The following is a 21,536-nucleotide window of genomic DNA, read 5'->3' as shown; positions in this document are numbered from 1 at the left end:
CGTTATACGAGTAATCAAGTTCCCAAATAGTAAAATAAACCAATCTTTTTTCGCTTCTCAAACTCTGACCTTAACAGTACACTAAAAGTCTCTCCTTAAACCCCACCAAAAGCATTAACCTTAAATCTTAAAGTATGACCCTAATTCTATGTTAAAACTTCACTAAGACACGAGGCACACTTAATGCATTTCTGTTTTTTTTCCAAGCGTGCCTCGTTGGATTGGCGGCGTGAGTAGGACACTTCAAGCAACAACTTTAGTATTGTTTCTTGCCACTCAAACGTCATCTTGCTTGTCACTTGTAATGAAGTGAATAGCGTGACTGGTAATTATGCCACTGAAAAGTGTCTCTTTGCTTACTTACTATAAGTAAAGAGCTTGAGTAATGATTATCCTACTTGTGCAAGACTTCCCTTTATTTGCTGCAGGTAACCATTGCCCGTGGACATTTTTTTTCCTGGTTGAGCCCTGGATTTAGTAGATGAAGAAGGAAAAAAAATAGTAACACGTACGGTCGCAGAAATGAATTAGGAATACATACCGCTAGCATGTTTTACAGTTTACACTGTTGACAATTGCTGTATAGTCTTTAACAAAGTAGTGAGAACGTAATTTTTACATGGTTAAGCTATGTGTTGAGACTTACCTCTCAACTGTACAGATCTTTGCAGAATGTCCACATTTTTGGCTTATATTTTTGGTATGTTCCTCATAAAGTCTCTGTTTTTCTGACAAATTACTGGGATAATCGGAGGACTAAAGTCACTAAATTACATACGTTTGAGTTTCAGACTTCACATCCTTCAGAAAATGTATGTTAAAACAAACCCTGTTACTATAGCAACTTTCTAAGTTTATAAGAGTGATATTTAAAATATGACCCTATTTTTTGGGCCTTTGTCTCCCATTTTGTCAGTCTTTGTCCAAATTTCTTGCACTGAGAGGTATGGTTGAGAGCTATTCATTTGTTTACAAAATATGTAAGCGCATATCTACTTAGGTTTAACTTAGAGTTTGAGAGTAGAAGGTGGGAGTGAGGGCGAGTTAAGGAGACAAAGGAGTTGTGAGCTAATAATTTATTTGACCTACAGGGGTGGGGATTGAATCCATCCAACCCCCAATCACCTTTTATTTATGTATGTTAATAGTACAAGCAGAGGTGGTTCATAGGTTGGTACTAGGCTATCAGCCCTAGGGTCTATACAAGCCTAGCCATAACAATTCCGTGGCTATTTCTTCCCACACTATTTACTTCCCTGGACCCCTGTCTAGCAGGGCAACTGACATGATCCCCGGGGTGAATTTCCCTTTTCCCATCCAATCATCAAGGTTCCTTTTGAAGAGGGCCAGAGAAGCACTCTGCTTGACATGTATGGGCAATCTCTTCCAGAGTCTGGAGAGTCTGTGGGTCAGGAACCTATCCCTCCAGCATGTTTTGTTTATTGTGATGACAAGGTTTAGATCCCTGGAGTGTGTGGCTCTGATGGATTGGTATTTCTTTAAGTGGAGCATGTCCAACAGCTCTGGGTTTGACATGGCCTTGTATGTTAAGCAGAGATCGTCTCTGAGTAGACGATATGCGACAGAGTGGAGTTTTTTAAGGCAGTCAGCATATGGCATCTGCTTTAGGCCTGTGATTCTTTTAGTGAGGTATTTCTGCGGCCTTTCCAGTTGTTGCAGATGCCTTGAGAGGTACATACCAAACTGGGCATTGTATTCTATAATGGGTCTAATGAGGGATGAACACAGTGGGACAATGACCTCCTTTTTTCTGGATGAAAAGCCCTTAGTGATGAGGTGTGCCACATAGAAGTATTTCCTGACTGTTGTGGCGATGTGGTTATCGAAGGTGAGACCACTGTCCACCTGTGTCCCTAAGTCTCTTATCACACTTTCGGTGTTTAGTGTACTGCCACCTATATGGTAATTCACGGATACATGTTTTTTCCCAAAGGGGATAACTATATATTTCTTGGCATTGAGCTTGAGCCCATGGCTCTGGCACCAAGCATCTGTTTCTGTAAGGCCCTTTTGTAGAGTATCCACATCATTTAGGGATTCAATAATGGCTCCCAGTTTGCAGTCATCTGCGAACTTTGTTAGCCAGAGTCTCTTAGTGTTGGCCTGTACTTCAGAGAAGTAGATGTCAAACAAGAGTGGTCCCAGGACTGAACCCTGAGGTACTCCACTTGTCTGGGGCTGGATTTGGAGTCGGCTACTTTTACAGTGTGAGTTCTTTCAGTAAGCCAGTTAGCAATCCATTGGGTGACGTAGCAATTAATGCCCAGTTTAGTTAGTTTATCTATGATTCCAGAGTGGGAGATGGTGTCAAAGGCCTTGGCAAGGTCTAGATAGGCTGTGTGGACCACCTTACCCTTGTCCATGGCTCTGGAGACTGATTCGAAGAAGTCAGGTTCAGGAGACCAGATCGGCCCTTCACGAACCCAAACTGGGTGGGGTCCACTGTTTGAAGGTTGCCAATAAACTTTGTTTATAAGTTCCATGAAAATACGCTCCATGGCCTTGCAGATGAGGCTTGTCAGACTGATGGGACGATAGTTTCCAGGATCCAAGGTGGATCCCCCCTTGTGGAGTGGGATAACTGTAGCTGTGCGCCACTCAGTGGGCACGAAACCTGAGGTGAGGCTAGGATTCAACATGACACTTAGGTGAGGTGCCAGTTCATTTTGTAGTTCATGCATTACACAGCCCGGGATGTCATCTGGTCCCATGGATGCTGTATTCTTAGCTTTGGAGAGTGTGTTTTTTACCTGTGTGGCCATTATTACCGGAATTTGGCAATCTTTCGGTATTGAGATGGGCCCTTTAGGGGGTGAGAGGGGGATGAAGTTGGCACTTAATCGATCTGCCAGGATATTGGCAATATCCTTGGGATCAGTATATTTAATGCCATTATGTTTTAGCTCACAGCAGATCTGAGCATTGCCATTTAGATTCTTGACATAGTTATAGAATGCCTTGTGGTTGTCTTTGGAATCTTTGGTAATTTTATTTTCGTAACTAGCTTTGGAGGATTTTATGAGGGATCTCAGTTTCTTACTGAGGCTTGTAAGGGAGTTTTTTGCATCCTGGAATTTTCCTCTTTTCTGCAACAATTTCTTCCTTTTGTTGTAAAGTTTGTTTATGGCAGGGGACCACCAGATTGGCTTCCTTTTTTTTTTTGATGAGAGCACCTTGGTTCTATTTGGGATGGCACGATTCATGCATGAGTAGATGTGCTCGTACAGTGCCTTAGTGTAGGATTCAGCAGGCTGGGAATTAGCTGTTAGATGGTCCCTTATTGTAGAAGTATTTGCTCCTAGGTAAGTACTAAGCTAGCTGTCCTTGTGGGCCATTTTAAACATAGCCAGTTTCCCTTTTTTTGCTTGAATGAACATATCCCATTTGGTGTTGGTTTGATTATGTTGTTGTTGTGTCTTTTGGCTTTTCCTGGTTGGGGGTCGCCACAGCGGAACTCCGATCCGCTAATGATTGATAGTTGATTTTTACGTGCCGAGTTACCAGCCCTGACACACAACCTTCAACAAAGGTATGCCCATTCACGCATGTCTCCACACAGAAGACGCTCTAGCTGAGAATCGAACCGGACAGCGTCTTACTGTGAGGCGACAAAGCTACTGCAGCACCACCACTGTTAGGTTGATTATGTATTTATTTAAAATATTTTATTTTAAATTATTTCTTTTATTGTTGTTTATTTATGTTACATTTATTTACTGGGAAGTCTGGACACAAGTCCTTTTTCAGCGAAGGCCCAGGGAGAAAAGCTCCTGCCATAAGAAATACAAATATTGTAAAAGTTACAATAATACAAGGAAATTCTAGTAGCATTCACAATCAGCAGTAGTACAATTAGCAATACAGTCTTTAGAGGTCACTTTAACATAATGTTATATAAAAGTAAATACATTTAAATAATGAAAAGCAAGTTACAAAACAAATGAAGGTATCGATTTGAGTATGATGGTGCCCGTTGAGTAAGATGTGGTTAAATATACTGAGGTTAGAGTTATCCAGGAGAGTTGTAAGAACAGATTAACCTTGCGTTTCCCGTGGTTGATAACTCAGATCTTACCATAGATAATTTGAGGGGACCCATGAATGGGATAAAGCATTTAGGAGCTGCCTCTGTCCATTAGTAGTGCAGGGGACAGTCGCTGGGGAAAATTCCCATTCATAGATCCAGGCTGCATTTAAATATGGACTTGAACTTTGTTTTACCTAGATGAGGAGTCCATTCCAGAGCAGCAGTATTCTTTGAGATGTATACATGTCCCTCCCAACCTTTCTGTTTGTTGCAAAACAGGTTTAAAGCCCTGGTCTAGTCCTTGGGTAAATTCCCATTCATAGATCCAGGTTGCTTTTAAGTATGGACCTGGATGAACTTTGTTTTACCTAGATGGGGAGTCTGTTCCAGAGCAGCAGTATTCTTTGAGATGTATACATGTCCCTCCCAACCTTTCTGTTTGTTTTAAAATAGGTTTGGAGCCCTGGTCTGTGTGTTTTTGATGTCGTTTGACTTGCGGATGTGCAGTTAATCTATCAGTATTGGGGTCAGAGGAAGTCTTGTATGCCAGGTGCAGGTTACCCCCTTAGCAGTCTGTAGGATACCAAGTATAGTGATAGGGCTTTGAGTTGGTCCCTGTAGGAGATATTTATTTTTAGGCTTTGTAGCCTTTTAGTAAGGTATCTCTGTGGGTGTTCTGGTTGTTAGGTTTCTGGGCATATAGATGCCAAAGGAAACATTATGGGGGACAATGACATCCCTAAATGTAGACACAATCCATTTGTTTATAAGCTGTGCAGGGTGGAAGGACTTGTTATGATGATGGACACATGTTGGTTGAAAGTTAGGTCACTCTCCACAGACGTTCCCAAATAACAGAGTCAACTCTTAAGGGCCGTAGTGTCAGTGGTGTAGATGACTTCACAAAGGATATAGTAATGCATTTTTGACATTTAGTTTCAGTCAATGACTTTGGCACCAGATATTTATTTGGGACAGATTTCTACAGGATGGTTAAATTTGGGGATTCAGTTACTGCTTCGAGCTTGCTGTAATCTGCAAACTTAGTCAGCCAAATTCCTTTGGTATTTGTTTTTTTTACTTCAGGAAAGTAGATGCTAAAGAAGAGATCCCAGCACAGAATATTGGTTGACACAGCTGGTGACTGGTATTTGTCTGGGGAAACTTCTCCTCATTTAATTTCCTGCATCCCATCTGTGAGCCATTTGGCAATCCACCAGGAGACAAATGGGTTTATTCCATTTTTTTCTACTATGCCTTACTGGGGCATTATTTCAAAAGCTTTGACCAAGTGAAGGTATGTGGTGTGTTCCATTTTACCTTCACCCATAGCTTTTGTGACCTTTTCAGAAAAGTCCACCACGTTAAGCAAGCATGATCTCAGTTTGACTAATCCAAACAGAGATGGGTCCAATGTTTGGAGATTACCTATGTCCTTGCTGATTAGTTCCATGATTAGTCTTTCCATGTCTTTGCTTCTAAGACTGGTCAGACTTATGGGCATGTACTTGTATTGTTCTATGCAAGGTCCTCCCTTATGCAGGGGGTTCGCTGTATATATGTTCTCCCTTTGCTTGATCAGAACCTGTAAGGAAGCTGAGAACAGTGTTTTTTTTGGGGGTGGATAAGCTGTGCTTCATGCTCTTTAGTTGCATCCAGGAATATTGTCAGGACCCATCAATGAAGTCTTTTTAACTTCAGTAGTGCTTTTAGGACATGGTCTTGTGTGATAGTTGGATGTGAGCCAGTTTCAGCTATATCTTGAGGGACAGACAGAGAGGAGAGAAGGGTGACGTTCTCTAGCAACTGAGTTTATTGGCATCTGGGCCAGCTGCATTTTTAGCTTTTGTATATTTTTGTACTTCTGTGCATTTATAGTGTACTGCTTGCAAAAGGTGATATTTTAGTTAGTAAAAAAAAAATGGACTTAGGTGGTAATGTCCTATACATGCAGTGATAGTGTTTCACATTTTAGGCAATAGCACGATGAGTGATGTTTTTGTTGACTGTAGTTTATTATGGGGTGTTTGTAGGTTATGGGTAGCGGGAGAAAAGGATCATGGATTATAGGAGGTGGATTTTTGACAGTCTTCCAGCAAAGAGGGTGAAAGAGGTTTTTAAGGTAATTTTACGGACATGAGATATTATTTGAAGTTCAGGTCTTTGACTAGGAGCCATATAGCATATGAAATAGTAGAGCTGTGATGTTGTCTTTCAGGTGACTACACACCTTACCATAATTTTCCTTTCTGGAGGAGAGGTTTAATTTTATTGGTTCAACAGATAAGTTCTATTCACTGGAGAAGTTCTTGTCTGCCATGTTGTAATGTGATAGGAAAGGTACCAGGGACATTAATAAAGGTATGAGGTGGACAGAGAAACAGTAAAACACATACCAAAACACAAGTTGGAAGCGCACAAGGTTTTGAACAAAGGAAAGATAGACAGTATGGGAGAGAAGTTAGTAAGAGAGAGGCACTGAAACTTTATTATAGTAAAAGCTTGAGGGAATGGGGCATAATGGTGGAGGAGCTACATACGTTGGATCAAGCTCAAGGGAGGAGACGAATTGAGTTTTGAGCACATAGTCTAAAGGACTATAGAAAAACATAGAAAGGGAAGTACAGAAAAATAAGTGACAGTAGGGAAAGGGTAAGATTGGTGCAAGAATCCTTTTGTAAGGAAGCAAGCTGATAACCAGTGCAGTTCATGAAGGTGCTGTGAGATGGCAGAGATGGGTAAGACCCTTTGTAGATGTTAATAAGGAAAATACTAGGAACTACTGATGACAGTGCAATGTCAACTGGACAGCTTAATATATTGACAAGGAACAGTAGCTTAAAGCAAGGTATTGGTAGAGGCTAGGAAGGGATTTCACTGACAAACGTAGTTAAAACAATGCACTAGAGAGAAGAAACATTGCGCTAGTTTCCCCCGCGAAAGGTGTATACTGCTGATAATTATGGAAAACGTTGGTAAGATGTGATTGGTGGTACAAAAGCCATGAAGAGAGGAGCAGGTCTGGCCAAATATCTTTGAAAGCAATGCCAGTGTAAACTCTCAAATCTTGGGGTGGGGGGTTGACAGGGACATTTAGTCCAGCAGCTGTTGTAGTGGAGTTGACTGCATAACCTTTAGCCACACAGCTGTCCACACAAACAAATCTTGTTAAACCAAAAAATTAAAAGAATACTGCTCCACAGGAAAATTAGTTTAAGCACTTTTATTCATTTAGTCTTGAACTTCATCAGAAACTAAATTTAAAAAAGAGCCATATAATTCCATCTAAATACAACAGGAAATTTTGAACTTTTAAAACATCCAGTGACGTAGTTTTAAAAAATACACACCTTCATTTGACTTATTTTAAACCTAAGAGACATTTGAGACAAATGCAGCTGATCTAAGTTATTTGTTGATTCATTTAACTATTTGGAAAAACAGGGGTTAAAGTGGCAAGTGTTTCTTAGAGCGGATTTTCCACCAGGTATTAATGAGACTGTGTTTAAAAAAATGTATTAAAATAGAAGATTTTCTAAAACTGTATTTGTCTCAACTGTCTATTTAAGCTTAACAGAAGTCAAATTAAGGTGTGTGTGTATGTATATGTGTATATAATATTAAAGTACTTCATTGCATGTTTTAAGTTTGTCATTTCCTGTTGTATTTAAATGGAAGTATGTGGCTTTTTTAGTTTCTGATGAAGTTCAAGATTCAGTGAATGAAAGAGCTAAAACTATTTTCCTGTGGAGAAGTATTGTTCTTTTTATTTTGTTTTATTTTTTGGTTTAACAAGATTTGTTTGAGTGGACAGCTCTGTGGCAAAGGGTTTTGCAGTCAAGTTTTGTTGTCTGTATCCTTTGAAGCTTTTTCATTTTTATTATAGGGCAGTTGCTGTTATCTTGAAAAGTTAGTGCTTTGTACATAGTTAAGAAAACAATTTACAAAAGATTACATGATCCTATTAGCCAAAACAAGTGTATCTTTTTTATACACATCAGATGAAGTGACAGTAAAGTAGGTTAGGTGCCATCATTTTGGAAATATGGCAGAAACCAGAACATATTGAGTAGAAGCAGAATAAAGTCTGTATTAAGTTAAACTGTAGAAAAATACTTCTAAATGCACAGAGTAGTGGACAGTAAAGTAGGTTAGGTGCCATCATTTTGGAAATATGGCAGAAACCAGAACATGATATTGAGTAGAAGCAGAATAAAGTCTGTATTAAATTAAGTGCTGGAAAAATACTTCTAAATGCACAAAGTAGTGAACAGCTAACTGAAGTGATATATAAATGACAATAACATTTTTTTCATGAAGTGTAAATGGGCTCACAAACCTGGGTAAGAGGGAAAGATTGTTTAATATTGTGAAGGAGAGGGTTTAAATAGCAGTGTTGCAAGAAACCTATTTGGGTGATACTGAGCACAGTAAATTAGCCTGTAGGGGGATATAGATTATTAATGCATTCGTATAGGTTATTTATGCATTCATATTACCAAGGAGAAAAGAAGAGGTGGTGTAATCCCATGTAATTGTACACTAACACGAGAGGAGGAGGAGGGTGCATTTGAAGGTGAGGTAGATACATGAGGGATAAAGCTAATGCTCATGGCATTGTACATAACACAGAATGCAAAAAATAGTTTTGTGGAAATGTTATTGTTGAGTGCAGTATATTTTGGTGGGGCTCTAATTGCAGGGATTGGAATATGGTAGTTTTGAGAGAGAGAGTATAATGGAAAGGATAGAAAGCTGATTTGGTTAGCGAGGAACACTAAATACTGGGTAGACATATGGGTCTTAATGACCCATGGATGGTATATAAAGGAAGTGGGGAAACTGGTATTACAGCCTAAAATGGAATAAATGGTCAGGGATTGTTAAAATGTTTGTAACTAGTGAGCATATGTACATGATTAGACTGATCGATGTGGGGTCTGTCCTAAATTTGAATTATAGAGCTTTCCTCAGGTATTAGAGATTTCCTGGATATCTGTTGCAAAAAGAAAAAAAATAATGTTAAGATAAAGGATTCAAGATTTTTGGAGAACATGAACAGGGAAGGACTGCAGGCTAAACATGGGGTTAAAGAGATAGTAAAAGCAGAAACTGAGGACCTGAAGGAGCAGGTAAAGGAGAGCAACGTTGGTGAGAGAAGATGGAAGATAGTGTGTTTGTGTGTGTGTGTAAATAGAGACACACACACACACACTTTGCCTGACTGGATAAAACCCATTTTCAGTGGTCACCCAGTGAGAGAAGCTCCATGTTAACATAGCAAAACATAAAATATGAGAAACATAGTATATGATTGCAGTTTTTAAGGTACCCAAAGTTGTTTTGAAAAACACAGCTTCCAGAAAGCATACATAGGCATGAAGAAACACATGGCCTACATTTAATATATACAAAACAGGTCACAAATTTACATGTTGGCTATATGTAAGTAGAAAAGAGAATGTCCATACTATTTACAAACTTGTGTATTTATAAATTTATGCAGTTTACAAATTTCCATTCCTTTCTGATATTGTTATACAATCATAGATAATCTTACTTTTCATTATTGAGTTAAACTTCTGTCTTTATCTTGTTTGGTCACCTCTCCTTTTTCACAGCCACCATCTGATTTTCCTTAAAATTACTGCTAAGACTGTATTTAACTTTAAATATGATTTCATTTAGCCTTTCATTTCAAATGATCCCCACAACATAGCAAAATAGATAAGATTTTTGAATCAATAGATATTTTCATGGGTATTAATATCTTTACGTAATCATATCCATATTTATTTTATTTACCTTCTTTATATTTTCAAGGAAATTTTCTTTACAGAAATTTTCCTTCAGTTTTGTAAACCATGTACATTGTAAGAAAACTTGCGTAGTTTATTTACTACAATATATACAGACTCACTGAATTTCATTTATATGGCATATTTCCCTTTACTGATATTTTTATTTATTTACAGCAGAGCTAGTAAGGGAGACGGCTAGAAAGCTGCTTGGTATGACATCTGGACAGAGGAAGGAAGACCAGGAGACATGGTGGTGGAATGAGGAAGTACAGGAGAGTATACAGATAAAGAGGTTGGCAAAGAAGTGGGATTGTCAGAGAGAAGAAGAAAGTAGACAGGAGTATAAGGAGATGAGGTGCATGGCAAAGAGAGAGGTGGCGAAGGATAAGGCATATGAAGAGTTGTATGAAAGGTTGGACACTAAGGAGGGAGAAAAGGAGCTGTACCGATTGGCTAGACAGAGGGACCGAGCTAAGAAAGATGTGCAGCAGGTAAAGGTGATAAAGGATAATGAGGGAAACATACTCACAAGCAAGGAGAGTGTGTTGAGGAGATGGAAAGAGTACTTTGAGGAGCTGAATGAAGAGAAGGAGAGGGAGAGAAGGTTGGATGATGTGGGGATAGTGAATCATGAAGTACAATGGATTAGCAAGGAGGAAGTAAGGCTAGCTATGAAGAGGATGAAGAATGGAAAGACTGTTGGTCCAGATGACATACCTGTGGAAGCATGGAGGTGTTTGGGTAAAATGGCAGTGTAGTTTTTAACCAGACTGTTTAATGAAATCTTAGAAAGTGAGAGGATGCCTGAGGAATGGAGAAGTGTTTTGGTACTGATTTTTAAGAATAAGGGTGATGTGCAGGGCTGTAGTAAATACAGAGGGATTAAACTGATCAGTCACAGCATGAAGTTATGGGAAAGAGTAGTGGAAGCTAGGTTAAGAAGGGACGTGATGATTAGTGATCAGCAGTATGGTTTCATGCCGGGAAAGAGCACTACAGATGCAATGTTTGCTTTGAGAGTGTTGATGGAGAAGTACAGAGAAGGTCAGAAGGAGTTGCATTGTGTTTTTGTAGACTTGGAGAAAGCATATGGCAGGGTGCCTAGAGAGGAGTTGTCGTATTGTATGAGAAAGTCGGGAGTGTCAGAGAAGTATGTAAGAGTGGTACAGGATATGTACGAGGGTAGTGTGACAGCGGTGAGGTCTGCGGTGGGAGTGAAGTATGCTTTTAAGGTGGAGGTGGGATTACATCCAGGATCAGCTCTGAGCCCTTTCTTATTTGCATTGATGATGGACAGGTTGACAGACGAGGTCATACAGGATTCCCCGTGGACTATGATGTTTGCAGATGACATTGTGATCTATAGTGAGAGTAGGGAACATGTGGAGATGACCCTGGAGAGATGGAAATATGCTCTAGAGAGAAGAGGAATGATGGTCAGCAGGACTAAGACAGAATATATGTGTGTGAATGAGAGGGAGGATAGAGGAATGGTGAGGATGCAAGGAGTAAAGGTGGCGAAGGTGGATGAGTTTAAATACTTGGGATCAATAGTTCAGAGTAATGGTGAGTGTGGAAGAGAGGTGAAGAAGGGAGTACAGGCAGGATGGAATGGGTGAAGAAGAGTGTCAGGAGTGATTTGTGACAGACGAGTACCAGTAAGAGTGAAAGGGAAGGTCTACAATAGGGTAATGAGACCAGCTATGTTATACGGGTTGGCGACAGTGGCACTGACAAAAAGGCAGGAGTTAGAGCTGGATGTGGCAGAGTTAAAGATGTTAAGATATGCACTGGGTGTGACGAGGGTGGACAGGATTAGGAATAAGTATATTAGAGGGTCAGCTCAGGTTGGACAGTTTGGAGACAAAGCAAGAGAGGTGAGATTGCGTTGGTTTGGACATGTGCTGAGGAGGGATGCTGGGTATATTGGGAAAAGGATGCTAAGGATGGAGCTGCCAGGTAAGAGGAAGGCCTAAGATAAGGTTTATGGATGTGGTGAGAGAGGGCATCTGGGTAGTTGGTGTGACAGAGCAAGATGCAGAAGACCGAAGAAATAGAAATGGATGATCCGCTGTGGTGACCCCTAACAGGAACAGCCGAAAGAAGATGATGACTAATCGCCATAAAAAATCTTGGCATTCTACTTGCTTATTACACCTTTCTTTTCATACTTTTATAGTTTTTACCTTTTTAATTTTATTAGCTTAGCCCAAGGATTAACATAATATTGTATCATGATATTTTTTATCACGTTTTCCTCATTTTCTATTTCTTCAGATTTTATTTTCCATAAAGGATTTTTTTTCTTTGAATTTTTTTAATGTGCCCCAATGACTATTATATTTGTGCTTTACTAAATTGACTACTACTCATTTTGTTTATCCAAAACAAAACATTACACACATGCAAAGAAGCAACATAGTTGGGTTTATTAATCCTAAACCTCAATTGTCCTTGCCCATGCCCAAGACTCTTCAGTTTACTGGACTCAACTTTGAACACCATATAAAAGAAAAACATTACTTGTATTTCTTTTTTTGCAGATTAGTGCCAACATACAGACCCTAGCTAAATATGAATTATTTTCCAGTATAACTGAATTAATCAAGTAAACCTTTGTATTAAACAGGAGCTTGTATGTTTTCCGAAAGAGTAAAACTCTCTTTCATCTTGTATCCTATTCCGATGTTCCTTGCTTGCAAACTCTCTTTCATCTTGTATCCTATTCCGATGTTCCTTGCTTGCATTTTTACCCCCAAGTCTTATTCCTATCACAGAGATTTTTCATTGAGAAAGATACTCCTCCTGTCTTTACTACATCACCCAGTCCTTTAAAGTCATGCCTATTGTATTTAAACATTGATGTATTTAACATACAGCTTATTTCAACCAGACTGCTTGTCATAATCAGTATATCATCTGCATAATTAAACATGGTGGAATTTTTATCCCTTCATTAGTAACACAAGTGGCACTTTTCACACAAATTTGCATCTCTAACACATTAATAACTAATGCAAATAATATACTACTCGTAAGACATCCCTGATGTATGCTGCTCTCTATATCTGTTTCTTTACTTAAATATCCATTCACTAAAATTCTTATTTTTATTATATGCTGAAAAACATACATTTTTATTTTCTTACTAATGTTACACTGTTCCATAATTGTCCACAAAAGTTAATGTACTGCATCAGAAGCTTTATTTAAATCTCCTGTTTTGATCTTGGTCTCATCATGTTTATAGTATCATCCACAATTTCCTTACTATGAATAATAATTTTTAACTTTTCCCTTTAAACTATGTGTTATCTTCCATAATATTGTTAGTTTTACTTTCCATTCTGTTCTTAAATATTTTCATAAAGATATTAGTCTGTTTTGTTCAATACTATACGTCTCCGATTTTCAAGTTTTATTTTCCTTTTTCCATACAAATTTAAGTATACTACTGCATAAATCTTAATACATTAAACCTTCCTTTTAACTGCTCATAACTCTCGAGCTATTTTTTTCTGCCAAACCATAAAATTCTTATAAAATTGGTATTCTATTCCATCTGATCCTGAAACTGACTGTATATCAACTTGTACGAGTACCTATCTAATTCATATATGGAAATCTCTTTTCCAGTTCCTTTTTTTTCTTATTCTGTCATTTTTTTATGCTATTATTTTTTGTACTCTCTTGAAACACTTTCTTTTACTTTATTATGATATTCATAAGTTGTTCCCAAGATCTCCTTACCTCTCCTCCTATCATCTTTCATTTCTCTCATTATAGAAGTATTCTGCTTAACTATGCTACTTAAATAAGCTGATGCCTCTTCTTCTTTTACCCTATAAACAATATCGTTGCTAATTTCCTATCGACTCGTAATAAATTCTCTGTTCTGTTACATAATTTTCTCTTGTCCATTGTTCCTTTCCATATCCTTTAATGCATCCATACACATTGTTTTATAATTCTTTTTTTTCTGCTTTTATTAACCTTAATGCCATTCTAACAAACATTTTTTTATATTTTTCTTTCAAAGCTAACCACTCCTGAGACCAGGTTTTTATAACAAACTCAAGTGGAAATATGATCTTTCCTTGAATGCATACTTATTTTTTCCCATTTTCATCCCATAATTTCTCATTTATTTTTTTTCCTTTTCCCAGTCTGAGACTCATTATTTTTTTGTATTTCTGTGACTGAGTGATCTGAAAAGTCTGTTACAAGTGTCTCTCCTATAGCTATATTTAAATCTTGTGATGTAGTAAAATTATCTGTTTCTGTCTTTTATACACCTCAACTAATGTCCACAAATTTATTTCAGATCTTTAAATTGCCACATTTTATAACTTCAGAAATGTTCTTATGTCTGGTCTTCTTTTTTCCTCTCAAATTACAATTAAAATCTCCTGTTATAGTATATTAATATTAATTACTAAATCCAAAATTATTTGAAATGTTCCTTTAGGTACTTGTAACACAGGCATACAGTGCTATAGTTATAACTGATTATGCCATCTGAGATCTACAATAGTTGGTCTTCCCATCGTTGCCAATGTTATGTTCAATATTTTCACTAATTTACAAAGTACAGCAATGCCTGAACATAGTGCCTTTGCTAGGTTCCATATTGTATCTTCTCCCCAAAGTTTCTTTTTTCTCATCTCTCTTCTTATTTCAAAAATCTTACGTCTTCCAATATTATTATTTTGTTCATAATTTCACCGCATGAAACATCTTTTCCACTTTCTCGCTCTGCAACAATCATTCACCCAAAATATCCTCTAACCCTCCCGACTGGAGTGTTGTAACATCATCTCCACAATTGTTTTGAACATTTGCTTCCGATGAAACAAACAAATGCTGCTGAAACAGCTCCTTAGACTCTTGTAAAACCTCTGATACTGCACTGGTGTTCACCTCTTTGCTGTCCACCATTTTAGATTTCCTTGAGTGATGCTCTCCCAGCTGCCACTGCGCTAGAAATGGAACAAGCACTTCTAACAAGTAGGGGTCCTTTATTTAAATGCAAAACTCTTATTTACAAAAAACATATCTACAAACACTTATTCTCAGTTTCCTATACAATCATGATTCATTTGTATCCTTATTAGACCCTGTAATGCCCGTGCCCTGGCCCAGCAATCAAGGAGCCTCAGTCCTCACCACTAACACCAGTGGGGGGCATCTCATATAGGAGGAAAGGATAACAAATACAGTAAAGTGCAATTTCCCTTGAGGGCACGCAGAGATCACAGTTAGTCCGGGGCTGGTTGCTCCCTTGCTCTCCAGGTCGCCAATAAGACTCTCCACTGGCACAGCTGTAGGTCCAGATCTCAGCCTAGTGGACAAGCTAATACCTCGAGCACCCTTTCTGTCCAACCAGTGCTTCGTGTCCCTGCCCGTGTAGCTCTCTTGCTCACACACGCACACTTTGTAAAGAGTTTATATAACCACACAAACACTTTGGGGAAGGCTGCCACAGGTTCTTCAGCCCCCTTTTCCCAGACTGTATGGTAGTATCAGCTGCCACCACCCAGTAATATTTATCAGATACTCAAAAGCCCTTAAAAGGGTGTCCAATTATTACTGTGCAATATTAGTATCCAATTGGTAAGTGCGACTAAACGGTCAAGGCTGATTAGAGTGATTTGGTACAGGATCACTATATACATGCAGTGTACTCTAGAGCTTAAATTATCTCTGCACAAAACAGCCACAGTTGAAAGGTTTTAAAATATTTAATAAGTAATAAAAAACACAAGACAATACTTTTTACTACACAGTGCCAGTCAAGAGTTCAGAGATCACAGAGAATTACTTAAAATAATTCAGTAGTACAGTTCTGACATCACAGAATAACACTTGGAAATAGCTAGAAACTAGAAAGTTTAGACTAAGAAAACATCTAAGATAAGCTTGCATATAGAGCAAAGGCAGAGTGCTGATGAGTTGGATGGTCAAGACAAAAATGCTTAATGCTCTCTGATTCTGTTTTTAAAATCACATTCCAGGTTCACATTATATCTTTCTTCAGACTAACAGAAACTACGTTTAATTCTTCACCTCTGGGCAGAAACCAGAGCAATAAAGGAAATTTCTGAATGCAAATTCTGGCCTTAAAACAATAGCAAGAATTCCTTCACCTAGGCAGACCAGAGCCGACTTTAGATCAAAGGGTCACAACATGCTTTATTTGGTCAGACGAGTGCACTGTTGTTACATTTTTTTCCATTTAAGACAACAAGCCTGTGGCTTACGTTTAATATTTACAAATGACATAATTCTCTATAAAATTATATCTGGCTAGGCTGGCAGTATTCAACTATCTTCACAGACCCCAACTTCTTTTTCCATAACCACCATATGATATTACTTAATACTGTTACTGATGTCCATTCACCTTTAAACATAATTTCATTTTTTTTTTCATTCCATATAACATAAAATAACTTTTTATTGATGTAAACCTATTCTGCCACTTTTCTTTTTATATGGCATATTTACTTTTAGTGGCAATTTTATCTATTCTACATTCTGATTGTGCCATTTGCGTCTTATTTTTATTGCTTTATTTTTTCTCATCTGTTTAGACTTCACCATGATTTTTACATAGTAATGTTGTCATTACATTCTTGTACCATACTTTTCTATCCGTTTCCATTTTCCACAAAAATGTTTTTTTTCTTGGTAAGATTTTATTTCTTAATTTATATATTTAATTTTCTCTCTTACTCTCTCTTTTTTATCACACCCCCCAAAATGTTATCAGTTTTACTACTAATCTCTCATCTTTTTCATTTATCCACTTTAATGGTTTGTACTGTGTGTTAATTGACTCTAACCCTCCCTCCTTTTCTACATAAAACTCCTGTTTTAATGGGTTAAATCTAAAAACCCATATAAATGAAAACATATATGTAATAATTCCTTTTCAAACAGTGTTGGCAACAGAAGTACACTTGCTAAGTATGCTGTTTCTCCCATCAGTACTGAATTTATCACACAAGCCTTTTTTCTGAATAACTTGTACGTTCTTCAGAAAAGACATGTTTGCTTTTTCTTCTGTTGTGTTTTCCCATTGAATTCTATTTAAATCTTTATTCCCAAATTTTATACCCAACACAGAAATTTAATTCATTGTACAAGATGTACCCCCAGTCTTTACTACTCCATATAAACCTTTGCTTTTCTCTTTATTTAAAGCTATCCCTATCATCTCTAAACACTCATTTGTGAAAATTATTGCTTCATCCAAATTTTTTTTTGCAATTATTATTATGCCTTCTGCATATGTTAACATAACTGGAATTCTTAACCTTTCAGGTGTTGTATACCCCACCTCTAAAACATTTGTAATTTATTTCACATACTGTCACATTCATAACTAATGGAGAGAATATACAACCCATTGGACATCCCTGTCTTACACCACTCTTCATATGTACCTTTTGGCTTAACCAGCCATTTCCAAGAATTTTTTAATGTATGCATGTCTGCTTATAGTAATAATTTCCTAACTTTATCACTTGTAATATACTCTTTATTTAGCCATACAATTTCATGTCCAATTGTCATATGCCTTAAGGTCTGCTATCATAATTTTTGCTTCTTTTCTGTTCATAAGATCATCCACCATTTATCTGTTATTAATAATTCTTGACAACCTTTGCCCTTTATAACATATACAGTATTTTTCACAATATTTCTCATTTTAGTTTCAAATCTGTTTTGTATTTTTATAAAGATCTTGTAATCATTTATTGGTCTCCATTTTTTTAAATTTTCTTCTATCTTCCATATGAATTTAAGTATTCCACTACATACTTCTTTATACATAAATACATTTATTTATACTTTCTGCCTACTATGTACATGCTTTGCTTTTTTGTTAACTATTTGGTTCTGCAGTTGTTTACTTTGTATTTCTTTCTTTAATTGATATTGCATTGTTGATCTCAAATCTGTTATCAAATTTGTATGTGTTATACTAGAGCTTTTCTCCTTGGGTCTCTACTGACAATAGGCTTCTGGCCCAGTTGGACCAACCCGATCAACAATTGTGAAATAAAAAAAAAATATACATAAAATCTTCATTTAACAATTAATTTGAAAAAGTGTGTGCGCGCGTGTGTGTGTTTGTGTGTATGTGTATGTATATATATATATATATATATATATATATATATATATATATATATATATAAAATATATATATATATATATATGTATATATATATATATATATATATATATATATATATATATATAAATTATTTTGCCAATCCCCTTACATTTTTATGTTTCATGCCCTATTCCATATGGTCCTACAGCCGAATCTATATTTAATTGTCTAAATATATTATCTAGCTCATTTTAAAGAAATCTTTTCTAACTTTTGTATTCTTTTTCTTTTAACTTTTTTACTTTCCACGCTTTTTTTCACGACCACCTTTTTTCTTTAAACATTTCTTGTACATATTGTACTATACTATTCTTAATCTTTTCCTGAGTTTTCCTTGTAAAAAAAAAATCTTTGCTTGTATAACAATTCTTGTATGTTTTTCTTGATTTTTGCATATCACTTTTTTCTTCGTGGAGGTACTTTGTCATTATGTTCTAAATCTTCCAATGCACTGTTATATTTTCTTATTCTACTTTTCTTGCATCATATGGCCACTGTAAAAAAAAAAAAAAAAAAAAAAACTTTTTTCCTTAAATATCACCCACTATTCAGACCAATTTTTATAAAATTTTCTCATAGTAGTATGATCTTTCCAGAACGTTAATCTTTTTTCCTTCTTCATTCCTTGCTTTCTCTCTCAATCTTTCTTTGCCTATTTTAATGTATTATATTCCTTGTTTTCTTTTATCTGTGGCCATATTTCAAGATGATCAGTAAATCCTGTTTCAACTACTTCCCCTTCCCTTATAACTAAACATTCTGATACTATAATCTATTTCAGTTCTGTGTGTACCTCTTTTGTAAGTCCATGAATTTTTGTCCAAACGTTTTAACTTACCACATCTTATGACATTTTTCTTATATCGTTTCTTTTCTTTTATGCTTGCTTCTAAAATCACAGTCTCCTGTTATTAGAATATTCATGTTTATCACTACATAGTCTAAAATCTGATGAAGTAAGCTTTTTCCTGTCTTTAAAGTTAGTATATGCATACAATGTTAAAATTTCTGTATACTTGTTTTTTCCATTTCAAATCTAGACTGATTAATCTTCCCATTTTTTGATAGTTACATTTGACATCTTTACTGTAGTCATCTATAATATGGCTGTTCCAGAACATCTGTCATTTCCCAAATTCAAGATTCTTTCCTCCTCATAGTTTTTGTTTGTAATCTTTCTTCAGTTGCTGAAAATCTTGTCTTCTAATATTACATCTACATGACATGTATTACACCACTCCAAAATTTCTATTCTTTTTACTGTATTCTTAATACTATTCACATTTACAGAAAGCACTCTAAAAGTTTTATTTTTCTTTTTCCTTAGATTCATCGCTTCACAAATTCATAACTAATTACAGGGCTAGCTTTCTTTAATAAGCTATTCTAAGCCTAACCAGTTTCCTTTCCAAAGGTGAGAATTAAACACTGCCTTTTGTCTGAGTCCAACACTTTAACCATTATACCAAGGCCCAGTTTTTAGCTGTATGTGTTCTTTTCATCCATTTTCTTTTGACCTGTCCCTTTTAAATGTTCTTTTTTTTGTCTTTTACCCTTTTACCAGTAGAATTCTTTTTTTCCCTTTTGAATTTATTTATTTATTTGATATTTGGTTATGGAAGAGTCTGACTGAGTAGGAAACCCATTTTCAGCAGAGGTCCAGAGAGAAAAGCTCCAAACTATCTATCTATCTATATATAAATATATATATATATATATATATATATATATATATATATATATATATATATATATAATGAGAGAGAGAAAACATACAAAAGTAATTTTAAACAATAATGTATAAGAATTCTCATCAAGTTCCAAAACAATATGCAGAAAAAACATACAAAGTAATTCTAACAATAATGAGACACTTTAAACAGTAATGCATAAGAATTGTCACGAAAAGAAGCTTCAGAATAATATCATAGCTAAAACAACACGTAGAGGTGCATTTGTATAATATTTAGCATGAATGCTTGAAATGCGCAGTATCTTTTTATATTGATACAGAGGTTTTCCTATTTGTATTTAGACATATGTTTATACATGTGAAGTGGAGGTTTCTTCAGATAGATTAAATAGGAAAGTTGCAGCAGGAAAGTTTTTTTACAGAGAGAAAAGCGTGGAAGTGACATTTAGTCCTCTAAACTGCAGTAACATATTAGAGGGAGAGAAGATTAGTAAAGAGTTGGGGAGGAAAAAGTAAGTAAAGTTTTTAGGAGATGTAGTTATTTTTGGATAGAGGCTTACAAGAAGAAAAGTATGTAATAGGTAAAAAACATGGTAGAAAGGGTTGAAAAAATGGTGGGGGAGGGAAAACTCAAATGCAAGAAAATGGATGGTAGGAGGATGAGCGAAAGTAAAAGTGGACTGAAGAGTTAGGTACAGAGTGATGGAGAAATAAAATTAGCTAGGATTTGAACAGGGACAAGTATTTGACAGTAATAGGTGTTCCTGTAGTTTGAAGTTGAACTTTTTGAGGTTAAGGTGGTTCAAGGGGTAGTGCATTCCATTATTTGGTTATTGAATAGTAATATAAAGACTGTTTGGTTTATGAAGTGCTAGGAGAAGTTCAGTTTTAGAACATAGAGCTTGGTTGGGTATATATGTTTTGGAGTAAATTATGGCAGGACATATTCGAAGTTATAGATAATTTTTATGGGTGATTGTGAGTTGTGGATAGGTGAGTTGTGTGGGGGGGGGGGGATTTTAGTCCGTTAAGGGATGTAAGAGAAGTACAGTGGAGGTAATAGAAATGGGATCCTGTAGCAAATTTGGCAATTTTATTCTAACCTGATTCTAGTTTAATTTTTTTGTAGTAGATTGAAGGTTAGTTAATATAGGTGCACCATATGGTAAGGAAGGTAGTAAATATGTAGTGGCTAATGTTCTTTTGGTGGCTGTGCCCATAAAATTCTTATGTCGATAGTGCTTTAGTTTTTTTAGTAGTATTGTGTATGTGGAGATTGAATGAAAGTTTTTACCTATAGTTACCCCTAGCAGTTTGGTATGTGGAACCAGTTCTATTTCTGTGTTATTTTAGAGTATATTTTGAAGTCAGTTGGTTGTGTTTTTGGTGCAGATAGTATTAATTTGGTCTTTTTGCTTTCTCCTTCAATTTTTTCTCTCCTCCAAAATCTCCTTCTGTCTCCATCTACCTCCTTGTTACGCTGGGCTGCCTCTGCGCACACTTGCAACAATGACGAGTAGTGGAAGTTCCCTGGTACACTGGTCAAATATCCCCTAGTACTATCACCTTGGGTCATAGGATCGTAGGAAGTTACTAGGCTAAAGGCCCTAGGGCCTTTACAAGCCTAGTCAAGTTACCCTTGTTTCCACGGTTGGCACCTATTGCCCCTGTCCAAGAGAGGCACAGGTGGAATCCCTGGGGTGAATGTACAGTTATCCATTCAGTTGTCCAGGTTGTGTTACAAGAGGGCCAGTGAGGTGTTCTGTTTGACATGAAATGGGAATCTGTTCCAAAGGTGTGGTAATGTCT

The 21,536-nt window shown here is 36.6% G+C and overlaps 1 protein-coding gene across 1 annotated transcript in view; it reads left to right on the top strand.

Moving 5' to 3' along the window:
* The window catches only part of NCLN (nicalin), a 336,835-nt gene that overhangs the window by 605 nt on the left and 314,694 nt on the right, over positions 1–21,536 (top strand). The gene's annotated exons all lie outside the window — the stretch shown is intronic.

This window comes from Protopterus annectens, chromosome 13.part0 (assembly GCF_019279795.1).
Source record: "Protopterus annectens isolate FY-2018-M chromosome 13.part0, PAN1.0, whole genome shotgun sequence".
NCBI classification, from domain to species: domain Eukaryota; kingdom Metazoa; phylum Chordata; order Ceratodontiformes; family Protopteridae; genus Protopterus; species Protopterus annectens.
This window is presented reverse-complemented; position numbering and strand designations above follow the sequence as displayed.